The sequence below is a fragment of the Arvicanthis niloticus genome, chromosome 18 (genome assembly GCF_011762505.2).
Source record: "Arvicanthis niloticus isolate mArvNil1 chromosome 18, mArvNil1.pat.X, whole genome shotgun sequence".
NCBI lineage: Eukaryota > Metazoa > Chordata > Mammalia > Rodentia > Muridae > Arvicanthis > Arvicanthis niloticus.
The window spans coordinates 52,572,477-52,591,358 of NC_047675.1; positions in this window are offsets into that span (position 1 = coordinate 52,572,477).

An 18,882-nucleotide genomic window follows, 5' to 3' on the forward strand; every position below is an offset into this window, starting at 1 on the left:
GCTAGCCTGGGCTACATCATGAAACCATGCTCCAAAAAACAACAAAAGTGAACTATACCAAAAAAAAACATGAAGTAACCAGATATTAACCAATTAGTGTGTAAGGTCTTCTCAATTATTAATTTGGGATGTGTGTGTGTGTGTGTGTGTGTGTGTGTGTCAGCATGTATATGAACAACTTACAGGAGTCAGTTCTCTCCAACCACCAGGTATCAAACTCAAGCCATTGTCTTTAGTGGCAAATGCCTTAACCACATAGCTAACTCAGAGAACCACCTATTAGTTTTTAAGCTGGGCAAGATAGCTTGTGCCTACCATCCTAGCATTCTGGGATCACATCCAGTTTAGGTCCAGCCTGAGCTATATCATAAGTTCGAGGCCAGTTTAGGCTACAGAGTGAGAACTAGTTTCATATAATAAAAAGGAAAAATATCCTTCTTTGAGAGAGCTGTGAGCTCTTTGCCCTGGAGTTCAAGCTCAAGTTCATGGTCTGCAAAGTCTCCACAAGGCCCCTCCAGGAGGCTCACAGGACCCAAGATCACTCTTTATAGATCCCCCTTCCATGGGCTTCATGTCTTTCTCTGTCTGCTACAGTTATATTTACTGAGTTTCCAGGAGATCTAACGTGCTCACAACCTGTGCAATCTGTGGTTCCCATTGCCAGATGAGCTCTGGTCCTGCTTAACCTTAATGTGAGGCCCCAGATGAAACTCCCTCCCTCCCCCACCCCCCACCTCCAGGCAGCCCTCACACTCCCCTAGTGGTCTTCGGTTCATGGTCACCCCCTCATTGGAGCCTCACCAGCCCTTAATGACGTGGGCCACACCACAGGATGGTCAGCCCTTGGGGGCGGGAAAGAATGCCAGAAGCCACAGAGCTAATGGGCAGCAGAGCTGGGGCCCAGGGCCTGGCCTCCTGAATCCGAGGCCGTTGCTCTGTTCTGCAGCTCATACTTCCACCATATGGGTCTACAGGGCTGTGAACACCACCGCCTGCAGAAGTCAGAGGGCATAGGGTAGACTTGTGCATGCACCCAAAGAGGCCCACTCTTCGTCCTGTCTGCTAATGGAGCTTGGCCGGAGGACTGCACACCCAGGTGCTATGGTTTGAGTCTCAAATGTGCCCCATGAGCTCATGTGTTTGAACACCTAGTCTGCTGCTAATAGTAATACTTTATGAACTTCTGGAGAATGTGAGTTCTGGGGCCTAGCAGGGAAAGTATATCACTGGGGTTGGGGGAGGGGAAGGCCTTAAGGTTTGTAGCCGAGGCCTGCTTCCCTGCTCTGGGACCACCTTTTGGTCTACTGTGAGAAATAAGCAAGCCATCGGACGCTCCTGCCTTTGTGCTTTTGCCTGCCATGACCAACTGACCCACAAGCTGGGAGGGTCAATCCTCCCTCCATCCTGTCTCTTTAAGCAACAGAAAAGGTAGCTAGTACCCTGGTTAGCTCTGGTAATGTGTGTGTGAGGCTCTTCTCTGTCTTCTCTGATTTCAGCCCAAAGCTCTACAGGCTGCAGGGTGCTGTACATTCAGGTTGGACTGGCAAAGTTCGGTATTCACAAGGGTGGCTAACACCACCCTCCCACACTCTCATCTCTACCCCCAAAGGCAGCAAAAGCAGTCATAACAGCATAAACCGACGTGAGGGTGTGAGCCAGGGGCTTCCTCCCATTAAGTTTCCTTGCTTATGCACAGTGAGCCAGAATTAAAGAGAAGGGATGTCCTCCAAGGTGCCTGAAGGTGATGAGTGATGTGTCAGGGGAGGGACTCAGACTTCCCTGCCTTGTCAGTGCCAGAAACTGCCCTGATCATCAGCGTGCACTACCATCCTTTACCTAAGGGGGGCCTCATCTCTGCTGTGGCTCCCACCCTGAAATTCATACAGAGCACAGGTTTTCTTAAGAGGATGACTTAAGGGGGGGCGGGGGTCGTCCAGATCAGTCTGTGGCAAATTAATCAGTTTTGCCAAGTATTTAAAGAGTGGGGGGGGGGGGGTTGGAGACAAACAAACGAACAAACAAACAAAAACAGGAGGAGGGAAGAACCATAAAGAACAGAAGGGGACAAAAAGAAGAAAAAAAAATATTGTTTTGTCCTCTTGTGTTTCTTCGCTTTCAGAAACACTACTCATGTCTGTCTTACAACTTCACTGGTGACTTTCAGCTGGAGCTTACTGAGAGAAAATAGAATGTCTGGGAGGAAGCTCCCCTGGTAAATAGATAACAGTGCAAGTTTAATGTCCTGAGTTTGAGCCCCAGGCCCTACAGATGAAAGGCAGGGACAGTAGCATACATTTGTAGCCCCAGCACTGAGGATATAGAAACAGGCAGGCAGGCCCCCAGGGCTTTCTGGCCTGGCAGCCTAGTAAGATCAGTGAGTTCCAGGTCATTGAGAGACACAGTCAACTGAGATTCCCCCAAAACCATGAACCAAAATAAATCCTTCTTCTCTAAGTGTTTCTACCGGGATTCTGGAGTAACTCAGACATCTTGCTTCAAGGTTTAAATCCTTGTGCCCCATAGGTAGAATGTGAGCTGATAAATCACTACAGCAAACAGAATGAGCCAGGGTGTGGTGGCCTGTGCCTGTAACCCCAGCATCTGAGAGACAGAGGTAAGAGAGACAGAAGCTCAAGACCATCTTTAGCTGTACCAAGGTTCAAGGAGACCAGATTCAGTTACCAGGCTTATGTAAGGAGCACCTTTAACTGCTGAGCCATCTTGCTAAAGCCAGGCCTTTAAATCTCTTTTTTTGTTTGTTTGTTTTTATTTATTTTATGTATATGAGTACACTGTCGCTGTCCTCAGACACACCAGAAGAGGGCATCTGACCCCGTTACAGATGGTTGTGAACCATCATGCAGTTGCTGAGAATTGAACTCAAGACCTCTGGAAGAGCAGTCAGTGCTCTTAACCACTGAGCCATCTCTCCAGCCCCCCTTTAAATTTCTTAATACTTTACTTAACAATAGCTAGAAAAACTTTCTCATGTAAAGTCACATTTGCAGCCTACACACACACACACACACACACACACACACATGGGATCTTCAAAGAACACACACTACTCTCCCTAGACAAGCATAAGCTTCTTATTTCCAACCCTGCTGCTCTCTGTTGAACCCTATTCTACCCTAAAACCTAACAGGCACCTGTGCAGATATCTATGGAAATCAGAGGCAGTCCCTGTTATCCACACCCCACACAGAGGTTTCAGATCCAAGTGTACAGGAGACTGGGCTGTGCTCCAGAGCAAGCCTCTCTGTGGCCCTCACAGAAAGGAGGTGCTGGAGACAGCTGGGTCAGGGAGGGTAGCCACCTGCCATCTCCCACTCTTCCTCTTTGTGGATCTGTTTACTGATCCACAAAGGAGAAGCAACCAATTAAACAGTATATCATGGATTCGAAATCATGCCTGTCATGCATCTTAAAAAACAAGATAAAATCTTTGGGTGTGGTGGCACTCAGGAGGCAAAGGCAGGTGAATCTCTCTGAGTTCAAGGCCAGCCAGGACTACAAGTGAGACCCTGTCTAAAAAAAAAAAAAAAAAAAAAAAAAAAAAAAAATTCCCAGAAAACTCTGAGCTGGAAAATTATCTTATTTGTATTTAGCCTGTGGGGTGTGTGTGTGTGTGTGTGTGTGTGTGTGTGTGTAATATGTATATAGCACATATGTGTGTGGTATTATATGTCATATTGTGTGTATGGTGTATGTGTGTGGTATGTGTGTGTGTAGTGTGTGCTCTGTGTGTGTGTGTGTGCACAGCACACATGTTGAAGATAACTTGCAGGATTTCATTCTCTCCTTCTGCTAGTCTCTGGGATGAAAGTCAGGTAGTCAGTCTCAGCAGCAAGTGCTTTTACTGACTTAGGCATGTTTCCAGCCCTTGAGCTAGAGACTTCTAATTATCTTCCATCAGCCCCATTTTATAGGTGAGAAAACACAAAGACACACCATGCCCCTTTCCAGTTGTGAAACCATACAGAAGCAGATCCTGGATTTGAACCCAGAAACCCTGGCTCCCTCTGGTCAATATTCATGTTACCTCCCATTGTTTAAAACAAACAAACAAACAAATACCTCCAAAACTGAAAGTAAAGGTTCTAAAACCTAATTTGCTGGATAAATTCCTCATCATGCTTTGTAGTAGGAAGCGGGCCAAGCAGTGCAGCCAAACCCCCTGAAACATGGAGCCCCGGGCATGCAGCTCCCTCAAACTGTGATGTTTGTCCCATGGTGCCACTGATTGGTGAGAACACAAGAGTGAAGGGCAGATCACTTTGGATAATGCCACACATCTCCAGAACCACTAAACTGTCTCTCCAATAGTCTGATTCTGGATTTCCACGGGGATAGATCACCCAGCAGGACCAGCGCCTATAGGCTATCGCCAGGGAAACTGGAGGAAGCACATCTGAGGAGAACCAGCTACAACCCAGTGAACCAGAAGAGAGAAAGGAAGTTAAGGGGAAGCAGGAGCCCCAGGCCAAGAACAGATCTGAGTCTTGGCCAGGGCTCCAGGAAATATGGGAGGTAGGGACCAAAAGGAAGCATGCTAAAATGTACCAGTGCCCCCAAAGAGGGTGAGATTCTGGCTCTCCTGGATGCTGGTAGCCCAGGAAGACTCTAGATGCAGAGCCAACCTCAAATGCAGAGGGTGAGTAGCGGAGGTCTTCCATGAGGGCCAGGCCTAACCATGCATCCAAGACCACCTTTTTATAAGTGTGTCCACATTCACGTGTGTGAGCATATGTGAGAAGGAGCATATGTCCTTGCATGTTTATGTAGGTCAGAGGTTGACATCAGGGGTCTTCCCAGGTTGCTCCCCACCTTGTTAGTCAAGACAGTCTCTCACTGATCATGGATCTCACCAACTGGCTAGACTCAAACACGAAGGCCAACAAGCCCCGTACCCTCCTGCCTCCCCAGCACTGAGATTACAGACAGGTGGGTGTCACCACACACAGCTTTTTATGTGAGCACAGGGGATCTGAACTCAGGTCCTTAAGCTTGTGGGGTAAACACTTCAGTGAGCATCTTCCCAGACCATCTTTCCCCCATGTTTTCACTGCAACAAAACACACAAAAGAGAAAATGAAGAGAACCATACCATCTTAGCATAACATGCTGGAAACTACTGTTTGATGGCAGGGAGTATTCATTGCTACAGCATCGTCCCCATAAAACAACCAGTCTCTCCGTTAGCTGCTGTCATTGTAAAACAATCACTTCCCACCCACCCCCTCGGCTGTACCTCTCCCTACTCTGAAGTTCCTAATATCTTTTTTTATTTAATAAAAATATTAAATATTTAATAATAAAAAATTTAATCAGGCAAACTCAAACCTGCAATCTCAACTTCGAGAGGCAAGAAGATTAGGGGCAAGTTTGAGGCCAGTCTGGGCTACATAGTGAAACTTTGTCTCAAAAAGTATCAAATTAAATTAAATTTCAAATGAAGGTGCTCATGAATGAAGACAGCTCAGTATATAAAGTGCCTGCTACATAAGAAGGAGGACCCACGTCTGGTCTCCAGAGCCTAAATTTAAAAGCATGGCATGGTGGCTCAGCTTGTGAGCTTCCAACTGGGAAGGAACCAACCGCTGGGACTCCTGGGACACAGTGGCCAGCCAGCCTGGTGAGAGATCCTATCCCAAAGTAAGGTGACAGCACCTGAGGGACTGATTGGCCTCCGGGCCCCACATGCATGTATATGCATGTGCACACACAAACACGACCATCGGTACACATGCAGACACACTAAACCGAGAAGGAGCAAAAATCTATAAAGACTGCCTCAGCAAGGGGCTTCCACCCTGCAGGATGCTCACAGGAGCATTTTTCTATGTTTTTTTATCCCCTCAAGAAAAGAGGTAGAAGATACCTAAAACTCTTTCCAAACCAGAAAGACTGGGTGTCTCACAGAAAGCAGAAGGTTTTGATGCAGTCCCACGGGCAGCCGGGATTCCCCCACCCCTACCCTCTGCTTCTTCCTCTCTCTCTCTCTCTCTCACCCCCTCCATGTCCCTCTTTCAGTGAGTTGGGTGGAATATGAGAACTCTCTGTTTTGCAGTCTGAAGGAAGCCCTATTTCTCTGCATTGCAAGTCTAGAAAGAGCTCCCTAGGAGTCAATGTGAGCCCCCCATTAAAGGTTCAGGGTGAAGGCTTCAGGACACCCACACCCACACACCAGCATCAAGCCCTCTTAGAGTCCGTGGCCCAGTGCCGGCATGCAAGATTCTGTTCGGGTCCCTCTGAAGTCCTGCACCTGCCAACTTCCCAGACAGAAGTCACACTGTACAGTGAAGCATAGAAAACAGAAAGCCGTTAGCCCCCAGTGAATGTTATTTTTAATGAAAGTGGTACGTTTTGAGTCACAGTGTTAAAACCAGGTCAGAAATGAATCATCAGAGAATCAACCACAAAGTCCCCTGGAGGTGACTGCAGATGACTGCCCTGTCACCAGCTCTGCACACACCTCCCTGAAATGCTGTCACGCTGGAGCCAGTATGGGGCCACTGGATGCCATGTCAGCTCAAAAGATGCTATGTTGTCACCAATGGGATTCCCCGGCCTGGTGATGTGGTGGTCCCTCCCACACAAGGAAGCTGCCATCATCCAGCTAGGCCTATGATTACATCATCCCACTGGCTTCCAGGTAGTGAGTCTCAGATGGTGGAAAGAAATAGAGGGACATTTTCCTCCCTAAACCAAACTCTGCCTAGTGCCCACATCTCTTCCTGGGTATGGAGAAGCAGCCCAAGGGCTGAGAGATGGCTCCATCCGTAAAGTGGTTACTATGCAAGCATGAGGAACTGACTTTGGTCCCTAGCACCTAAAAAAGCTGAGTGTGGTAACATGTACTTGTAATCCCAGCTCCAGGAAACCAGAGAAAGGTGAAGGTAGAGGCAGGCAGATCCTGGGGGTTCACCAGCTTAGCCTAACAGGCAAACCCAAGCCTTTGAGAAACCGTGACTCAAAAAACAAGTGGAGGGTTCCTAAGGAACAATGTTCAAGGATGGCCTCTGTCCTCCAAACACACATGCACACACATGCATGTAAATGGGCACACACAGGATACCCTTTTGAACATGTGTACACACACTCACACACACATACACACTCACACATACACACTCATACTCACATACTCACTCATATACAGTCACACACTCATACTCATACATACACACACTCACACAAGTACATACACATACTCACACAAACATACACACTCATTCTCACACAAATACTCACACACATACACACTCAACACTCACATACTCACACTCAACACACACATACACACTCACACACATACTCATACATACACACACTCTCACACACACATACATACTCATATTCCTACACACACATACACATTCACATACATACTCACACATACACACTCACACAAATACACACATACACACTCACACACATACTCACACATAAACACTCACACAAATACACACATACACACACATACTCACACATAAATAATTGCACAAATACACACATACACTCACACACATACACACTCACACACACGAGTGGTCACATACATACACACACACACAGGGAAGCTCAGGATGAGCAACTATGCTGAGTAATTTTATGTAAACTTGACAAAGACTAGTTAGAGTCATTCATCTGAGAAGAAGGAACCCCAGTTGAGAAATGCCTCAAAAGATTGGCCTGTAGAACATTTTCTTAATGAGTGATTGATGTGGGCAGGCCAAGCTGATTGTCGTAAGCTGGTGCTCCTGGGTTCTATAAGAAAGCAGGTTAAACCAACCATGGGAAACAAGCCAATAAGTTACACACCTCCATGGCCTTTGCATCAGCTCCTGTCTCCAGGTTCCTTCCCTGTTTAACTTCCTGTCCTGACTTCCTTCGGTGATGGACGGGATGTGAAAACACAAGCCGACTAAACCCTTTCTTCCCCAACTTGCTTTTGGTCATGGTAGATCATCACAGCAATAGTGACCCCACAGTTGTTGGAAGAGCATGGTTGAAACTTAGGAGACCTGAGCTGAGCCCAAGGAACCTGGCAAAGCCCTGATTCTTCAAGCTCATCAGCCCAGGTCAGAGGCATCATTGCCCATCTCTCGCTGGAAATACTGGGATTATGGAAAAAGCAGCAGTGGCCAGAGGGTTAATCTACTGAGTCAGGGTGTGTGTGTGTGTGTGGTGAGTATGTGTGTGTATATGTGTGAATGTGTATATGTGTGTGAGTGTGTGAGTATGTGTGTATATGTGCAAGTGTGTCTATATGTGTGTGTATATTTGTGTGAGTACATACATGCACAAGTGTGTATATGTATGTGAATGTGTATGTGTGTATATGTGCAAGTGTGTATGTGTATATGTGTATGTGTGTGAGTGTGTATACATTTGTGTGAGTGTGTATGTATGTGAATGTGTATGTGTGTATATGTGCAAGTGTGTATGTGTATATGTGTATATGTGTATGAGTGTGTATACATTTGTGTGAGTGTGTATGTATGTTAATGTGTATGTGTGTATATGTGCAAGTGTGTATGTGTATATGTGTATATGTGTGTATACATTTGTGTGTGTGTAAATGTATGTGAGTGTGTATATGTGCAAGTGTGTATGTGTATATGTGTATATGTGTGTGCTATGTGTATATGTGTGTGAGCGTGTATGTGTGTGAATGTGTGAGTATGTGTGTATATATGTATATGTGTATGTATGTGTATCTGTTCGAGTGTATATATGTGTGTGTGTGTATATGTGTGTGAATGTGTATGTGTAGGGGTGTTTGAGTATGTGTGTGAGTGTGTATCCACAAGTACACTCTGTCAACACTACAGAGGATCATCCTGCTGCTACAGTGTGGCTGTGGGTGCATTAGAACTCTATCCGTAGCCTTGCCCTAAGGCCCTTGAGAGGCCACCCGGTGAGGAGAGTAGGCATCCTTGTTTTTCAGAAGTGTCCAAAGCAGAATCCACTGTATCACAACAAGAAGTATAGAAAACAAAATCTGACAGCACAGGGAGAGAGGGGCCAGCCCTACATGATGGTGAGCCATTAGCCAATCTAGCAACCTGGTCACCTGGAAACTCTAGGCCTTGAGGGTAAGATCTGTTGGGAGGAGATTGTTTGATGTGCAGAAAAGGTTCCACAGTGTGGGCTAAGGCGTATGACAAGAAAATTCCCCCACAAAAGCCAATGAGTTCATTAAATCTGCCAAAGCCAAGCCTGGTGATGCCAGACTGCCAACTACATGGGAGGCTGAGGCAGGAGGATGGCAACTCCAAAGTCAGCCTGAGAAAGTTAGTGTTTCAAAATAAAAAGCGGAAAGAGGACTGGGGATATAACGCAATGGCAGGAGGCTTGCCTGGTATGTGTGAGGCCCTGGGTTCAAGCCCCCTACAACCAACACGGGGATGCTGCTTAGGAGAGTCACTAAATACAGTTTCTGTATTTCACAGCTTCGTGACAGCAATCAAAAGGAAAAGAAAAGCAGAGACAGAGAAGAGTTTAGGGACATGGCACAGTGGCAAATGCTTTCCGCAGGAGCATGAGGACTTGGGTTCAAATGCCTACAAGTCACATAAAGCCAGAAATGGCAGTGGGTACACATCTGTAAGGCCAATGCACTCATTACACAAGAGGAGGTAGAGACAGGAGAATCCTCAGAAGTCCGTGGCCCAGCTGGCCTAGCCTATGCAATGGCGAACATCAGACAGACCTGGTTTCAAATAAAGTAGAAGGTAAGGGCTGGTGCCCAAGATTGTCCTACATGTTTTTTAATACACACACACACACACACACACACACACACAGAGGGGTAGGGGTGGGGCAGCCCTCAGATCTTTAGACAAGCTGAATATTGGTCCCTGACCACTCTGCTTCAAAGATCTCCTTCTAGGGCCACACTAAGGGTCAAGTGGAACCCACCACACAGAAAACCCAAGAGGAAATTCCCGTCTGTGGGAGAAGTAACAAATCAATCCTTTTTGATGAGCTCTCCTCAAGGGTTGAAGGCTCCTTTCTGGACCTCTTTGAACTGGAGCCTCTTTGAATTGCCAGTGCCTAAGGCAGATAAAATTTAATAGAGGTAACAGCTCCAGCACCTGCCTATAATCTCAACATTCACTGTGACAGGGGGACTGCATACTTGAGACCAGTGTAGGTTACCCTGACTCAAAAGAATACACAAAGAATAACATAGCAATAGCATGTGATTTTGAGCCTGGCGTCTTCTGCTTGTGCCCTCCTGGAATGCTGCCCTAAGCCACTAGAAGGAAGCTGGACAGGAAGCTGGTTGGGCTGTGGATAAGTGGGTGCCCTCAGCCTGCCTGCCAACACCACTTTCCAACACAAATAGATCTGTCACCCCAGATCTCCACCTCAACACAGACCCAAGTGAACACTGAGAGAACAAGAGGTAGCTGGAGTCTGACCCTGAGACCCGAGGGAAATAGCATCTCCCAGGCTAGGGTACTGCTCAATCCTCCCTCTGGCACTGCAGATAGATAGATAGATAGATAGATAGATAGATAGATAGATAGATAGATAGATGCATACATACATACATACATACATACATAGGCAGGCAAGTAGGCAGGCAGACAGACAGAGATAGACAGATGAACAAATAAATGATAGATAGATGATTGATAGATACGTGATATATAGATGATTGATAAATAGATAGATAGATAGATAGATAGATAGATAGATAGATAGATAGATAGATGAAAGGAAGAGAGAGATGGAGAGATAGTGAGATATTCTCTCCATTTTAAGCAATTAAATTTCCTTCGAGCCATACACACCTAGCAGGTCAGTTGTTTAAAACAACCTGAACAAGAATGGGCAGGACAGGAGTGACAGCTGAAAGAACAGTAGTCCATCAATGAAGGAAGCAGTGTGTCCCAGCCTGGACTGCTGCTTATCCTCTCCCTGTTCTGCCTTTGTAGTGATCGCAAATTCTGCCCTTTACCAGGACTGCAGCACAGTCACTACAATGTCCCAGGACCACAGCACAGTCTCTACAGTGTCCCAGGACCGCAGCACAGTCTCTACAGTGTCCCAGGACCATAGCACACTCTCTACAGTGTCTCTCCCTGATCATCTTCCCTGCTCCTTTTCTAACCCACTGCCTTTCTCCTTGACAAAGCCAGAGGCCTTTGTTTTCAAATACCTCCCAAAGTTTACACTCTGACTCACATTCGGAAAGTATGGAATTAGAATATAAGATATAAAAGCCAAGGGAGAAAAAAGAAACAGGAAAGTGGGGGTGCAGAAGAGCACGGGGGTGAGACGATCTGAGAAGGTTCTGGGGACAGCAGTGTCTATGTCACCAGTTGTGGGTGTGTAGCTGGTAATTCCCTGGGCAGAACCTTTCCTGGAGTACTTGATCAGAGTGTGGAAGCCTGTAGGCTGAGACATGATAGGCAAGGTGGGCATGTCGATTAAAATGAGCTAAGCAGGATATCGGGGATCGAGAGAAATGTGGCCAACACACGGAGCCCTTCGTAAAGCTATCTGAAGAATTATGAGGTGCCTGGGACTATGAAGCTACTGAGATTCACAAGCAGATCATCACAGGGTCTGATGCAGGGCTATGTTAGCTAACACACTGAATATAGACTGAAGAATATTCTGGGATGGTGCCTATAGTGTCTGTTTTAACATCTTCGATAAGGAAATAAAGAATACACATACCATAGGGAATAGCAAAAGTAAAACTTCATAGATGATATCCACTCCATAAATAGCAGACAGAAGCAGATGAGAGGGCTGTAGAGGTTCTTGCCACCAAACCTAACAACCTGAGTTCAATTCCCAGCAACCATAAAAGTGGTGAAAGGAGAGAACCAATTCCCTCAAGTAATCCTCTGACCTCCATATACAACATGGCAGGCACACTTGCATTGTATATCCACTTAAAATAGCTGGCACGGGGTCAGGCAAGGCAGCACACACCTGTAGTCTCAGTACTTGCCAGGCAGAAGCAGAAGAACGGCAAGTTGAAACACAGCCTGGAATACCAAACAAGGCACTACTTCAAAACCCCAAGGGCTAGCCAGGCAGTGGTGGCTCACACCTTTAATCCCAGTGCTTGGGAGGCAGAGGCAGGAGACCTTGAGATCAGATCTCAAGGTCAGCCTGGTCTACAGAGGGAGTTCCAGGACAGCCAGGGCTATTCAGTGTGACCTTGTCTTAAAACAAAACAAAAACAAACAACTCTAAGGGTGGGCTGGGGAGCTCTGGGGGGGTGACTCGGTGGTGGCAAATTTGAGTGAGTGAGGTTCCGATGGGGGGAAGGGAGGGATCACAAATGTTTGCTGGGGAAGCTCAGAAGGCAGTGTAGAGAATTCGGGACAGTATTAAGAGTAAAAGGATGAAACCATCCAGAAATAAGGACTGAGTTTTAAAAAACAGAGCGAATCCCAGAAGATCCTGTCTTAAGATCAGCAGAGAGGACGAATGGAAACACGACATCACAAATGGCAGGAAGAAAGAGAACTAAGGGGGATTGGAGAGAAAAGGCCCGGATATAGACAATGGCCAGAGAGAGAGCAGCCAAGAGTCCCCTCCCCCCCCACCTCCACCCCCCACCACCACCCCCCCACCCCCGCCAAACTGAAAACCGAAGCAAAGAGCAGGACAACGTCAAAATCAAACCACTCAGGAAAACCTTCCTGAAGAAATGTCACAAATGTACGCGAGTGCAGACAGAGAGTAAAAATAAACACGCCGGGATGGCTTCTGGTAAAATTTTTAGATTTCAGAGGAAAATATGAAGCCTCTTGCATATGCAGAGATGTTTGTAGGACAGATCTGGGCTAGAAATTTATAATTAGAAATGATCTGGGGAGGCAGAAACAGGTGGATCCCTGGGAGCTGGGCCAGCCAGACTGGCCTACTTGATGGGTTCTGGGCCAGTGAGAGACCCTGTCTCAAAACACAAAGTGGATGGCTGAAAACTGACACCTGAGGTTGACATCTAGCCTCCATGTATGCCCCAAACATGTGTTCATGTATATGCATATATACACACATGAAGAATTCAGACTGGACATAGCAAGGAGGGCTGATATCTGTCTCACATGTCTGGGCCTCAGCAGGGAAGTTTCAAAAGCTGGGGCAACTCCATAGCTGAGGTCTGGAGTCAACTGGATGCCTGACCTCTCAGGCATCTGGAACCAGGGCTCAGCTGACTCAGAGGCCAAGCCTGCTGACCAGAGGCCTCATGTGTCTTCTCCATGTGGCTCAGCTTCCTCCCAATGCGGTCACTGCATAGTGGTCAAACTTCCCTAGTTACAGAAACCAGAAGCAGAGGACACAAGACACAAAACAGAAGCCTTACAGCTTCGTGAGGTCCTTGTTTCAGATAACATATAATGTCACAGCCCCCTCATTTACTGATCAAAGTCATCTCCGTTACATGAGAAGGAGGGACATAGGCCCCATCTATTAGTGGGAGAAGAAGCAAGAAGCTTTGAGGGCTGGGCGGTGGTGGTGCACATCTTTAATCCCAGCACTTGGGAGGCAGAGGCAGGTAGATTTCTGAGTTTGAGGCCAGCCTGGTCTACAGAGTGAGTTCCAGGACAGCCAGAGCTACGCAGGGCAAACCCTGTCTCGAAAAACCAAAAAAAAAAAAAAAAAGAAGAAGAAGAAGGAAAGAAAGAGAAGAAAAAGAAGAAGAAGCCTTGAGGGTACATCCTGCGTGTTGCCAGGGACATATTCCCAGGGCTGTGCTGTTCTTGCACATTCAGCTTGATGCAGGATTGTTTACCTTCTTTACTGCGAACTGCTAATCCATGAATGTCATGTGCTCTCAGTCTCTCGCTTCCCTGCAGAGGTCTCTGGGTTCTCAGTTGCTGGGGTAGACATGGAGTCTTTAGTGGGTATGATAATGGCTACTCTCTAATGCCAAATTGATGGGAATTTTGAATTGCCTTGGAGGCTCATCTCTGGGTGTGCTTATGAAAATATTTCCAGAGAGGCTTAACTCAGAAGGGAAGACCCACCCTGAATGAGGGGTGGTCACCACTCCATGGGCTAAGACCCCAGATGAATACAAATAGGAAGGAGAAGAAAACTGCTACAGTATTCTTCTCTCTCTGGCTCCTGACTGTGGGTGCCGTGTGAAGAGCTTCTTCCTCACGCTGTGTCCTGTCCATCACGAAGGACTGTACCTCCAAAGTAAGGACTGCCCTTCCCTGAGTTGCTCTTGTCAGGTGTTTTGCCACAGGAATGGGAAAAGTAGCCAAGACAGTTTCTAAACCTGTCAGCAATCCTTCTACTGTGATGGATGGCCCACCCCTGTCTTGCAACCTGGTTCCTCTTAACCCCTCATAGCCTCTTGTCAGGACTCTTTAAAGGAACAAATGTATATTTCTGAATATTGAAAAACACGAAGGCATAAATGCTGAGTTATTAAACAAGTTCACAGTAGCTTCCTCTTCACAATGCCACTTGATTGAAAATAATTGGGCAAAGAAAATGAATCCCAGACCAAACTGAGTAGTTGTTTTCCTACATGGAAAGAAATTCTTCTCCTTCCACCATCAAAGCCCCTAAAAAATGCCACTAAGACCATTAACTAATACCCACTTGGGACAGGAATCACATGACTTTAATCTACAGACTCACACCTTTGGCCTGAGCTTGCTAGACACAGAGGGGGACAAGTTCCTGAGGACTGACAGTCCAACTCTAGAAGCTCCATGGGTCACTGACAACAAGAATTTCACTTGGATCAACTCTAAAGCTGGGCATGAAATTATACAAAAGAGAGAGGGAAGGGAGAGGGGGAGGGGTGGAAGGAGGGGGAGAGAGAGAGAGAGAGAGAGAGAGAGAGAGAGAGAGAGAGGAAGAAGAAGGAGGAGGAGGAAGAGGAGGAGGAGGAGGAGGAGGAAAGAAAGAGAGAGAGAAAGAAAGAAAGAAAGAAAGAGAAAGAAAGAAAGAGAGAGAGAGGCAGACCCACATCCCAGAGGGAGACCAAACCGAGCTAAGCAAAGCAAAAGAAAGTCCAGACCCAAACCCAGATCCCACCCACAGGCTCAAATGTGATTCCGGCTGTCTGGAAGCAGTTCTCAGACAGAACCTCGGGCGATGAATCAGTTTCCTCGGACACTGAGGGGGTAAAGCCACTGCTGTGGAGCTGGAGTACTAGTCAAGGAGGGGCTGTGAGAATCCAGCAAAGTGGGGTGGGGGTAGAGGGTGGAGCGCACAGTGAGAAAAGCCACCATGAATCCCCAGTCTAGACAGTGAGCCCAGAATGCCTAGGGAAAAGCAAAGGATAAGAATGAAAAGAGCAGGTTCAGAGGAGCCAGCTGGATGCACCTCCAAAATGGGGGTGGGGGGAGGGCAGGATACACAAGACAGCTGTGCAGTCAAGTTGCTTAAACATCACAGAGAAGGGGCCAGGGAGATGGATGAGTGTCCAAAGTGCTTTCCTTGCAAGCACGGGGACTTGAGTTAGATGCCCAAGAACCCACATAAACAAAAGCCTTGGGTGGTAGCTATATCCTTGTAATACCAGCCTTGGGGAGGTGGGGACAGATGAGTCCATGCAGCTGTCTGGCCAGCCAATCTAGCCTGATCAGTCCCAAGCTCTACAGAGAAACACCACCTTTAAAAAAAAATCCCACACCCAAAAAGGTAAGAGGGGAAACGGGACGTATCTGTAAGACCCAGGAGGGAGGGGGAAGAGACTTTGGGCTGGATATGATAGAGATACATTGTATACACATATGACATTCTCAGATAATAAAATTTAAAGTTCTGGGAAGTTAAAACTGGGGCCTGGAGAGATAGTTCACCTAAATTAAGAACACTGGCTGCTCTTCCAGAGGAAGGTGTCTATTCCCAGCACCTACCAAACAGCTCACAACTGTCTATAGCTCCATTTCTACAGGATCTGGTGCCCTCTTCTGGCCTCTGCCAGGCACAAGTGTAGTACACAGAAATTCAGACAGGCAAAACATCCCCCACATATAAAATAAAAATAAATAATGCTTTAAAGATTGAAATTTTAAAAGATCAAGATGGAAAGCATTTGAAGAATAATATCAAAGTTGTCCTCTGACTTCCACATGGCATGCACACACATACACACACACACACACAAAGATCACAGGACAAAATTGAGACAAAAACAACAACAGCAACAACAACAAAACCAACCCAGGGATGAAAGCACATACCTCCTTCTTTACCCTGTAATCAAATCATATTAAAAACATAATGTCTATCTACGTTCCTACAGAGGGACAATTTACAAACAAGTCTTCTACCTATATACCAAGCCATACAATGTTGGCAAAGCATCAGAGCAATGCCTTAACATACTTTGTCTAAATCAGGAAGATGGTTTTGTGATGAACAGGACTCAGAGGTTAAGGGCTGGTCCCAGTGCCTCACAACACACTTCCAGGGTTGAGGGAAACAGCTGTCATCAGATAGAAGACTTCTCTCCTGGGTCATAAGTTCTGGTGCATCAGCTTCCCTGTCCCTCTACCTAGAAAACTGGTGAATGGTTCTTCAGAACCAAGGAGTGAAGAAGATATGAAGAAGATTCATGAGCTAGAGAAGCAAGGGGCAGCCTTTGGGGGTCACACTACCTGACATAGGGGTACAGTCCAGTTATTCCATGTCTGTGAGTGGACAGAAGCCACAGCAAGATGGGCCCTCTGCTGGGCCAGGGAATATTAGTGCAGTGGCAGAAGTCGGTAGAAATTGAAAGAAGCTGGTGTGAACTGAGTATCAGAAGCAGATATGGGCTGGGGAGAGACACTCGTAAAGTGCTTGCTTATACAAGTACCTGGACCCAAGTTGAGATCTCCAGCACCCACAGAGAAGCCAGATGTGGCAGCTTGTATTTATAATCCAAGTACTTGGAATAGAGACGGGATGATCCCTAGGGCACACTGGCTATCCGACCTGACTAAATTAGCAAGCACCCAGGTTCACTGAAAAATCCTGTCTGGAGACTTAAGGTGGAGAAAGGTAAAAGGTAGCTAGTATCACCCTCCACATGAGAACAGACTTTGCACTTGGGCTGCAGGATCAGGAATAACTCTTGAGTTGTGTCCTGTAAGACCGGAGGAGAGCCCCTGGGCAACGGCTAATTACCTCCCCTTAACAGCAGGGTGGTTGGTCAGCTTGGCTGCTACCCAAGTCCTAAAGGCTCCTGCCTGAGTCAGCAGCCCCTTCCTCTGGGAGGTTCCTGTGGCCTGTGCCTTCCCCCCTCTCCCCCCATCCAGGCACTGGGGTTTGCTAACAGCCCTCTTGAGATAATGAGAACCTGGGAAACAAGTCTTTTCTTGGTCCTCTGAAATCACTGGAAGCTACCAGAAAGGTTACATGGACACTCTAAGTCAGCATCTTAGTCACGCAACGTAGCTCAGGGATGGCTGAGTTTGTTTTCACTTCCCTGAGACTAGGCGGCACATGTGTAAACACAGGCCTGAAAGGGCCCTTGTTTCTAGTCTTCGCGCCCATCTCCCAGCTCTACCTCTGCACGTCTGCTGCCAACACCCACGGCTCCAGTTGCAACTCCTTACAGTATGAAATGGCCCTCGGGACTGAGGCCAGGGCAGGAGGCCACTAGCAAATCTGGAAGGCTGACCCTGGGCCCGGATGCAGGTTATTTTTACAACAACCTCTGACCCCAGACACCCTGCCAACTCCTCTTACATACCCTCCTCCTCACACACTGCTCCCACCTGTGGGTCCTCTGTCACTGTCAGTCTCTGGGTGTCTAGTGTCCTCTGCACTAGGCCCCCTGTCCCTCAGCTGCTCACTGCTGAAAGTCAGGTGGTACAATGAGCATGGGATATTCTCTCGACCTCTGTGGAATCTCTGCAGTGGATGTGGGCACTAATCCGGAAAAGTCCCCAGGGGCCACCACTAGAGACTCTGGAGCGATGGCTTCTGGGGAAAGAGCTGTGTGCAAGCATTTTAGACTTATATACATATATACATACCACATATACACACACATATATATGCATACATACACATATGCATGCATTTATATACACATGAATATACAACATGCATACACATATATATACCACACATGCATATATACTTACACATATATACATACCACATACACACACACATATATACGCATACATACACATATGCATGCATTTATATACACATGAATATACAGACATGCATACACATATATACACCACACATGCATATATACATACACATATATACACACCACATACACATATATACACATACATACACATATGCACGCATTTATATACACATGAAAATACAGACATGCATACACATATATACACCACATATGCACACATACATATATGCATGCATATATATACACATGCATATACACACATGCACACATGTATACACATACATACACATACCAATATTCAGAGAGAGAAAGAGAGATGCTAAAGAACCAAAATGCTACCAGAAGGCTTAGTTGGTCAACAACAGCAGGGAAGGGCAGAGGTCAGAGCTTCAGGGTAGGGTGACACTGTCTGCTATGTGGTCTCCATCCACTCTGAGGACAGGGACCCAGAAATAAGGAATCCTTGAAGGTAATTGTTCTAAACATATCCTGTTTTGAGCCTGGCCTGGAGAAATAGTGTTTGTCATCACTACCCAGGAAAGTGAACAGGAGGCTTAAAAGTTTAATGCCTGCCTGGGCTACAAAGTGAGTTAGTTCAAGGCCACCCTGGGTGATTTAGTGAGACCCCTTCTCACCTTCCAAAATGATGGATTCTATAGACTGAGAAAAACAAGCTTACAGAAAATATCTAGGGGTTATCTAATGTGGTCCTCACCACACAGATGATAGTCTAAAGGTCACCAAGCTACTAGCCACATCTGTCCCAGCCTTCT